General features: G+C 47.0%; 1 pseudogene; it reads right to left on the bottom strand.

The window, feature by feature from the left end:
- Positions 1 to 6862: 6862 nt before the first annotated feature.
- Positions 6863 to 6923, bottom strand: LOC142869785 (uncharacterized; annotated as a pseudogene).
- Between the last annotated feature and the right edge of the window lie 3194 nt (positions 6924 to 10117).

Below are 10117 nucleotides of genomic sequence, written 5' to 3'. Positions count from 1 at the left end.
TATTTGGAAAAAGGATATTTTCAAATGTAACTAAATGAAGATGATGTCATGCTGGATTAGGGTGAGCCCTAAATTCGATGACTGGCTTCCTTGTAAGAAGAGGGAGGACACAGACACAGAGAGAGTAAGAGGCAGAGACAGACGGGGCGGAGGCTGGAGGGCTGCGGCTGCCGACCGAGGAACACCCGAGGCCGCCAGAAGACAGCAAGGCAAGGAAGGGTCCTCCGGCCAGAGCCTTAGGACCCAGGTCGCCCTGGCCAGGCGGGAGTCTGGTTAGAAAGCAGTCCTTTGTCTGGGGAGCCACTCCGGGGTGACTCTCCTGGGTGGGGCTGGGAGACAGGAATAGCCCCCTCCGGTGTGTTTGTCACGACTCACACCTTCCTGCCAGCTCAAGGTAAGCATTTCTTCTTTGTCCTTTTATTTTTTTAAATTTTTGCATCTCTCCATCTGTAAGGGTAATTAATAAGCATGTCTGTCAAATCAGGGCCCTTGGGTCCTTCAAACAGCAATTACTTGATGGACAAAACCAACGTCTCTTTTCTCCTCGGCCTTTGAGAAACAGATAGTAATATCCCAGCTTTTTATTATCATATGTGCGGGGAAATAGACTCTGTGTGTTTTTTTTTTTTTTTTTTTTTTTTTGCGACAGAGTTTCGCTTTGTTGCCCAGGCTAGAGTGAGTGCCGTGGCGTCAGCCTAGCTCACAGCAACCTCAAACTCCTGGGCTCAAGCAATCCTGCTGCCTCAGCCTCCCGAGTAGCTGGGACTACAGGCATGCGCCACCATGCCCGGCTAATTTTTTTTTTTATATATATATATCAGTTGGCCAATTAATTTCTTTCTATTTATAGTAGAGACAGGGTCTCGCTCTTGCTCAGGCTGGTTTTGAACTCCTGACCTTGAGCAATCCGCCCGCCTCGGCCTCCCAAGAGCTAGGATTACAGGCCTGAGCCACAGCGCCCGGCCTCTGTGTGTTTTTTGTCGTAATCACAGAGTTCCTGTTAAAAAATTCGAGTAAGGGAAAGTTTCTTCTGATTTGTAGCAAGATCTCCTGGTGGGCCTGGGCGGGCGGAGCGAGGGATCGGGTGTCCGGGAATTTGCTCCGTCCCTAGGTGGAGCCACAGGACCACAGGTGAGGGACCCAGCGCCCTGCTGGGGCACTGGAAGCAGAGAACTCTGGCAAAAGGCACTCTGGGCCTGCGCGGTGGCTCATGCCAGTGATCCCAGCACCTTGGTTGGGGGAGGGATCGCTTGAGGCCAGGAGTGAAAGGCTGCAGTGAGCTGTGATGACACCACTGCACTCCAGCCTGGGTGACAGAGCAAGGCCCTGTTTCAAAAAAAAAAGGCCGGGCGCGGTGGCTCACGCCTGTAATCCTAGCCCTCTGGGAGGCCGAGGAGGGCCGATTGCTCGAGGTCAGGAGTTCAAAACCAGCCTGAGCAAGAGCGAGACCCCGTCTCTACTATAAATAGAAAGAAATTAATTGGCCAACTAATATATACAAAAAATTAGCCGGGCATGGTGGCGAATGCCAGCTACTTGGGAGGCTGAGGCAGGAGGATTGCTTGAGCCAGGAGTTTGAGGTTGCTGTGAGCTAGGCTGACGCCACGGCACTCACTCTAGCCTGGGCAACAAAGCGAGACTCTGTCTCAAAAAAAAAAAAAAAAAAAAAAAAAGACACCTTGAAGATCTCTCACTAACCCCATTAATTTGCAGGCACTGGGCATGGCTTTAATCCTAGATTTAAGGTCTGACCTACTTAGAGTCGAAGAGATGATTTCTAAATGCTTCTTTTGGGAAATGAATCTATGTCTATTCTAAACTCACGAGTGTTTTTCTTCGCCACATAATGACCCATTTTCTTCTTGACTTTCCCTCTTGGATTACAGGTCCTGCTTTCAAATGGGTCGTTTATTAGTTTTAGGTTTCTTTAGAGTGGCTCATTCTGGGGTCAGGGCACTTGACTTTAGCCACTCTGCCCAGAAAAAGCACAGAACTCTTAACTTTAAAGGTTAAGTTAGGGCCGGGTGTGGTGGCTCGCGCCTGTAATCCTAACACTCTGGGAGGCCAGGCGGGCAGATTGCTCGAGGTCAGGAGTTCAAAGAGCGAGACCTACTAAAAATAGAAAGGAATTAATTGGCCAAGTAATATATATAGAAAAAATTAGCCGGGCATGGTGGCGCATGCCTGTAGTCCCAGCTACTCGGGAGCCTGAGGCAGGAGGATCCCTTGAGCCTAGGAGTTTGAGGTTGCTGTGAGCTAGGCTGACACCACGGCACTCACTCTAGCCTGGGCAACAAAGTGAGACTCTGGCTCCAAAAAAAAAAAAAACAGATTTAAGTTAGGAGCAGGACACACTTGAGGTCAGGGGGCTGTTCTCCAAGTAGCTGCTTCTGTTCGTCCATGGGACATTTGTCATCCATTTGGGAATAGACAGACGGTCACTCTTTCCTATTTACATGCATTTCCTGCTGGCAATGTACTCTTGAGCGAGTAAGAGGCATAATCAGGAAATGCCCATCATCTCTGAAGAGGATAAACGCAATGGCTAAATACCATTAACAGCAAAAGAAACAGACGGGCTGCGTGGACAGAGGGACTGGGTCCCCTTCTCTCCTGGCTGCATCCTGTGTCTGATACCCAGGAGGACGTGGCGGGCCTGGAGAATGCGGCAGGGTTCTTCTCCCACGAATGCCAGCTGGAGCTGCTTGGAGTCTCCTTCCTGGGCTGAGACGGGTCTGAATCCCCCCTGGTCAAATCCATCCCCACAGCCCCCAGGACCTCAGGGCAGCTGGGCTTCTCCAGGGGAGTCACAAAGCTGTGGGCTAATCTTTCTCTGTGCCAGGCCCTGTTCCAAGTGCTTTCTGATGTCTACTTATCGGCTCCTTACCACAACCCTGTGGCCGGGTACTACAGCTTCCCCAGTGTTTCCAAGGTGGGAAGTGAGGAACAGACGGGTTAGTAGCCAGCCTGGGGCCACACAGCCTCCTGCAGCTCTCGGCTGTCCTGCTGCCCCTCTCCCCATGGGCTGTCCTGTTCCGTCCCAGAGAGTCTCTTGACTGCTACCTTGCTGAGGCCCCCGCAATGGGTGGCCTTCATGTGACTTTCAGACACAGGCTGGCTGGAAGCTCCCTGTGTTTACAGAGAGGCCCAGCTGTCCGTGGGGCTCTGCAGGCACGCCCTGGGAGCCCTCCCCTCGGCCCTGCCCACTGCCTCCGCCCAGGCCCAGGGGTGGCCCAGTAGCATGGGTCGTGTCCATTAGGCCTCTTCTGTTTTAGAGCTCTGAGATATGAATTCAAGCTGACACAAGAAACAGATCTTCAGTTTAAAAAACAATATTTCTTTCTTTCTTTCTTTCTTTTTTTTTTTGGAGACAGAGTCTCAATGTTGTTGCCCAGGCTAGAGTGCCGTGGCGTCAGCCTAGCTCACAGCAACCTCAAACTCCTGGGCTGAAGCGATCCTGCTGCCTCAGCCTCCCGAGTAGCTGGGGCTACAAGTATGCGCCACCGTGCCCGGCTAATTTTTTCTATATATTTTTAGGCTGGGCACGGTGGCTCACACCTGTAATCCTAGCACTCTGGGAGGCTGAGGCGGGTGGATTGCTTGAGGTCAGGAGTTCGAAACTAGCCTGAGCAAGAGTGAGACCCCCCATCTCTACTAAATAGAAAGAAATTAATTGGCCAAGTAATATATTTAGAAAAGATTAGCTGGGCATGGTGGTGCATGCCTGTAGTCCCAGCTACTTGGGAGTCTGAGGCAGGAGGATCGCTTGAGCCCAGAAGATTGAAGTTGCTGTGAGCTAGGCTGACGCCACGGCACTCACTCTAGCCTGGGCAACAAAGTGAGACTCTGTCTCAAAAAAAAAGAAAAAAAAAAACTCTATATATTTTTAGTTGGCCAATTAATTTCTTTCTATTTTTAGTAGAGATGGGGGTCTCATTCTTGCTTAGGCTGGTCTTGAACTCCTGACCTCAAGCAATCCGCCAGCCTTGGCCTCCCAGAGTGCTAGGATTACAGGCGTGAGCCACCGTGCCCCGCCTAAAAAACAATATTTCTTATGTTTAATGGAGTTCAGTATACCAATAGTTAATGTTTTGGAATGCTTAATTGTCTCATCCCTTGTTTGCTTAGTTTTCACAACAATTACTGATGGAGCAACTAGGGCACTGAGTGGGCAGGTGACCTGCCCAGGTCGGAAGTAGAGCTGTGCTGTCAACACAGGAATTTGACTGGAGAGTCCACACCCTTAACCACCAGGCAGGCTCACTACTTCCCAAAAAATACAAAGAAAAAAAAAATGGCCCATGAGCCTCACTTCCCAGATAACCCATTAATTTTTAAAAATTGTGATATAAACAGAACATAAGCACAAAACATGTATGTAAAGTAAAACAATTATTATAAACCTGTACACAGTCACCCAGGTCAAGGGAGGAAACATTAACACTATCCCTACCCCGACTTGACCCTCGTGATAATCCTGTCCCTCCCATAGAGAGGGACCCACTATCTTTTGTGATAATCACTTCCTTGTGTTCTTTATAGCTTTACCACCTACTTAACGCTTTCCTAACAGAGTTTCAGGTCATTATGTGCATGGTTCAGTACTAAATGTATTCTTCTGTAGCTTCATTCCTTTCCTCAATATCCTGAGGCTTCCCTGTTGTGTCTCTGAAGTTCACTGGTTTTCAGGACTATTTGGTATTCCATTCATGAGTATGCTACAATCCACCGATCCAGTCTACTGTTGAGGGACGTTTGGGGTTATTTCCAGTTTGGGGATTACAAACAATGTTGTTACCAACCATCTTTGTAGCATCTGGGTGTACTCATGCTCAATGTATAGGGTACACACCTAGTAGTAGAGTTGCTGATCAAAGGGTATGGCTGTTATCAACTTTAGTATATATTTTCAACTGTTTGCCAAAGAGGTTGTACCAACTTACGTTCCCACCAGTGGATAAGACTTCCTGCTGCTTCATATCCTGTACTCCATATTGACAAGAAAAATAATAAAACAGATAAGAGGTCAGGTGGTAACAGTACAAAAATATGAAAAATGAAAAGTAATGACTTTTTACGCAAAGGTTACCACTATCTACAATTTCATAAGTATCCTTCCATAAAAATTAGGATACATTTTTTAAACAATATATTTAAAGGACTTTTTATAAAAAACAACAGTTTGTGGACATTTCTAGTCTAAAGAAAGAGTGTACATTAAATATAATGAGTTAAATCCTAGCTCTCTGGGAGGCTGAGGTGGGCGGATCGTTTGACCTCAGGAGTTCGAAACCAGCCTGAGCAAGAGCAAGACCCCGTCTCTACTGTAAATAGAAAGAAATTAATTGGCCAACTAATATATACAGAAAAAATTAGCCAGGCATGGTGGCGCATGCCTGTAGTCCCAGCTACTCGGGAGGCTGAGGCAGGAGGATCACTTGAGCCCAGGAGTTTGAGGTTGCTGTGAGCTAGGCTGACGCCACGGCACTCACTCTAACCTGGGCAACAGAGTGAGACTCTGTCTCAAAAAAAAAAAAAAGAAAAATAAATAAATGAATAAATAAATATAATGAGTTAAATATCTGCCATTGGTGAATCAATTATCTCTGTTGATTAAGTCATTCATAAAATACTTATTGAGCACCCACTGTGTGCTAGGCACTCCTCTAGGAGCCTGGGATACAGCAGTGATTAAAAATCTTGGAAAAGGGTGTGCCTACCCTTTATAGGAATTAAACATTTCTACCCTACACATTTTAGTTGGGGAAGACACAATAAATAGATTAGTAAAACGTATGTTGAATGGTGTTAAGTGCTAAGGAGAAAGATAAGCCAGGGAGGAGGACAGGGAATATTGGAGGAGGTTGAGGAGATGGCAATTTCAGGAAAGACTGGCCAGGGAAGGCCTTATTTAGAATAGTTGTGAGGACTGAACTCTGATCTTTTCTTTTGCTCAAAATTCCTTCCTAAGGGGGGCCAGATGAGCCAGGCTCACAAATGGTAAAATCCCACTAGGCAGGTTTTGTTAACCAAATATTGTGTGAGTTGCTTCCCAACCTGATTCCTGTACAGCATTAGCATCACCTGAAAAATAGAAAGATAGAAAGCAGATCCTTATCTTAACTTGAAAGATCCTCCTGTCTGGACCTCCCAGAGAGCTCACACCTTTATCTTAAATTAAGCATTTCCTTTCTGGTCTTAAAGCCCAACTCTCTCAGCCAATTGTCAGCAAAAGAATCTGTAAACCCACCTATAACCTGTAAGCCCCCACTTGGAGAGGTCTCACCTTTTGGGCCAATTCAATGTATTCCTCCCATGTATTGATTTATGACTTTACCTGTAACCCCTGTCTCTCTTTTTTATATTTTTTAATTTTTTTTTTTTTTTTTTTAAGGCTGGTCAAGTGGAGCAGTGGGAGTGGAGAAGGAACAAAGGAATCTGTAACTGGTTGTGATCAATTAGTTGTAAACACCACTGCACTCGGACCAACCACCCCTGTCTCTCTGAAACCTATAAAACCAAACTGTAACTCAACCACAGTGAGTTCACTTGCTCATCAAGGCTTCCTGGGAGTGGCTCTGGGTCATGGCCCTCAAATTTGGCTACAAATAAACCTCTTTCAAATATTGCAGAGTTTGGATTTTTCCATCCACATTTTTCCATTTCTTCTGAGAAAGAATGGTCCAGGCAGAGGGAGGAACAAGTGCAAAGGCCCTGAGGCACATCAGGTGTATTCAAGGACCATCAGCGGGGTCAGAGTGGCTGAAGCTATGTGACAAGGGGAGAGGGTGGTAGGAAAGGTCAGAAGTGCAGCTGTGGGTGTGAGGTAGATTTTTTTTTTAATTTTAATTTTTTTTTATTTGGCCATGCTAATCTTCTCTGTATCTTTCCAATTTTAGGATCTGTGCTGCCAAAGTGAGCACTCACTGGGGCAGATTCTTTTTTTTTTTTTTTTTTTTTTTGAGACAGAGTCTCACTTTTGTTGCCCAGGCTAGAGTGAGTGCCGTGGCGTCAGCCTAGCTCACAGCAACCTCAAACTCCTGGGCTCAAACGATCCTCCTGCCTCAGCCTCCCAAGTAGCTGGGACTACAGGCATGTGCCACCATGCCCGGCTAGTTTTTTGTATATATATTTTTAGTTGGTCAATTAATTTCTTTCTATTTTTTTTTTTAGTAGAGACGGGGTCTCGCTCAGGATGGTTTCGAACTCCTAACCTCGAGCAATCCGCCCGCCTCGGCCTCCCAGAGTGCTAGGATTACAGGCGTGAGCCACCGCGCCCGGCCTCTTTTTTTTTTTTTTTTGAGACAGAGTCTCACTGGCTAGAGTGAGTGCCGTGACATCAGCCTAGCTCACAGCAACCTCACACTCCTGGGCTCAAGCCATCCTTCTGCCTCAGCCTCCCGAGTAGCTGGGACTACAGGCACGCGCCACCATGCCCGGCTAATTTTTTTCTATATATATTAGTTGGCCAATTAATTTCTTTCCATTTTTATAGTAGAGACGGGGTCTCACTCAGGCTGATTTTGAACTCCTGACCTCGAGCAATCTGCCCCGCCTCGGCCTCCCAGAGTGCTAGGATTACAGGAGTGAGCCACCGCACGGGCTTGGGGCAGATTCTTGAATGCCACAGTAAGAAGTGGTCAGATCTGAGATTTATGTTGAGCTAGAGCCTGCGTATTTGCTGATGGTTTGCAGGAGGAGGGTGTGGAGGAGAGAGGGGAATCAAGGATGACTCTTAGCTTGGGCAACTGGAAGGAAGGGCTTGCAACTTACTGGGGGTGGGGCGGGAGGAGCGAGTGTGAGGGAGCTTCTGGAGGTGAGTGTGAGACGCCTGTCACACACTGCAGTGCCACTGGGTGCAGGCAGGGGATTCAGGAGTCTGAATTTAGGGGAGAGAGATGTATTTAGTTGTATTTATTTATTTAGATTTAGTGGGCCAGAGATGTGTGTGGTATAGACGGGATTTAAAGTCATGATGTAATACAGTGGTCCCCCCTCCTCCCTTAGATATGGATGCGTAAAATTGAGAGTAACAAGGAATGGCCTGGAAAGAAAAAAAAGTGGCAAGAATGTTTTCTGTCTCTTTGAAGCTTTCCCCACTCTTTCTGAGTACTGAAGCCCACATCCCTGCCTCTGGCCAGTGGTAGGGAGGAGCGGGCAGAGGGGACCCTTTCTTCTCATCCCAGGTCGGGGCTGGCTGAGTTCACAGGCTTTGTCTCTGGCAGAGATGTGAGAATTAGAACAGTTAGCCACAGTAATTGCCTGAAGCTGAGATCCCATCCTTTAAAAGCTGTGTATTTCTGCTTATGTTCAGGAAATTTGGATTTTGAGACAAGAAAGTCTGCCATTTTTCCTCCTTTGCCAGCAAAGTAAATCTCTTTCCTCCTCCCCAAAACATTTGTCCTCCTTCTTCTGATTTGGCCTTGTGGACAAGTGCCGAGTTTTTGGTAAGGATGAGACAGAATGAGACCTAGAGAGTCCAAGCACTGCTGGGGGCTTCTCCAAAGCTGTGAGAGGAGGGCAGGGAGGCTGAGCGGTGGCCTGGGAGGAGGGAAAATAGAAGCAAGGGAGAAGCGTTTCCAGAAGGGAGGGGTGTCATGTCTATTCAATACTCATGCCTGTAATCCTAGCACTCTGGGAGGCCGAGGCGGGCAGATTGCTCGAGGTTAGGAGTTCGAAACCAGCCTGAGCGAGACCCTGTCTCTACTAAAAATATAAAGAAATTAATTGACCAACTAAAAATATATATACAAAAAAAATTAGCTGAGCATGGTGGCGCATGCCTGTAGTCCCAGCTACTCGGGAGGCTGAGGCAGTAGGATCACTTGAGCTCAGGAGACTGAGGTTGCTGTGAGCGAGGCTGATGCCACGGCACTCACTCTAGCCTGGGCAACAAAGTGAGACTCTGTCTCAAAAAAAAAAAAAAATACTGTTGAGAGGTCAAGGAAGATGAGTTCTGATAATGGAATACTGCATTTATCAACTTGAAAAGTATTAGTGACCTTGATAAATTAGTGGTAGAATGAAAAAATAAAATGGGATGGGTTCAAAGGAGAATGGGAGGAGGGGAGAGGGTGTATGTATTTATTTATTTAAGAGGCTAGGTTTTGCTGTGTCACCCAGGCTGGAGTGCAGTGGCAGGAACACAGCTCACTGCAAACTCCTGGCCTCAAGGCGATCCTCCTGCCTCAGCTTCCCAAAGTGCTGGGATAACAGGTGTGAGCCTGGCCAGAAGGAGTGTTTATGAATAGGTCTTTTGAGAAGTTTTGCTGAAAAAAACGATAGAAATGGCCCAGTAGCTTGAGGCTTGACGGAAAAGCAGAAAACAACCTAAGATGGGAAAGTGAGAGACAGTGAACCAGGAGTGATCAGTGTAAACTCCACAGCACCGTGGCTAAAATAATTCACCAGGTTTTTACTAAGGGACTCTCATAGCCTGGCCACCCCCACTGCTATCCTTGAAAACAAGGCAACAGCATAAATAATTGTCCGTACCACCATTTTGTCTCTACAGAATATCCTGGATTGAGCTGTTACTACCTTTCCTAGGTCCTCTGCAGTATCCACACCCTTTTCCATAAGGGATATTGTTCCCCATGACATTTTTGCCCCCCTCTGGAAGGGATCAGGCTATTTAATCCTAAACCACTCAGCCCATCCCTCCAGTCTAGGAATTTCTCTAGTCCAGTGTGTGGCTGAGTCAGGCTGTTTGTGTCCCTGATTTGGATCCCAATCAGCCAATCAGATTTTGAATTTTTTTTTTTTTTTTTAAGACACAAGATCTCCGGGTCTCCCAGGCTGGAGTGCAATGCCTGATTGTAGCATACTACAACCTGGAACTCCTGGGCCCAAAGGATCCTCCCAGGTCAGCTTCCCAGGTAGTTGGGACAACAGGCACCAGTCACCACACCTGACAGACGTTGAACTTTTTGAAGAACAGAATGTTCTTTTTTTTTTTTTTGAGACAGAGTCTCACTTTGTTGCCTAGGCTAGAGTGAGTGCCGTGGCGTCAGCCTAGCTCACAGCAACCTCCAACTCCTGGGCTCAAGTAATCCTGCTGCCTCAGCCTCTCCAGTAGCTTGGACTACAGGCATGTCCCACCATGCCCGGCTAATTT

This window comes from Microcebus murinus, chromosome 2 (assembly GCF_040939455.1).
Source record: "Microcebus murinus isolate Inina chromosome 2, M.murinus_Inina_mat1.0, whole genome shotgun sequence".
NCBI classification, from domain to species: domain Eukaryota; kingdom Metazoa; phylum Chordata; class Mammalia; order Primates; family Cheirogaleidae; genus Microcebus; species Microcebus murinus.
The sequence above is the reverse complement of the archived record's forward strand: the minus strand, read 5'-3'. Positions and strand labels throughout refer to the sequence as shown.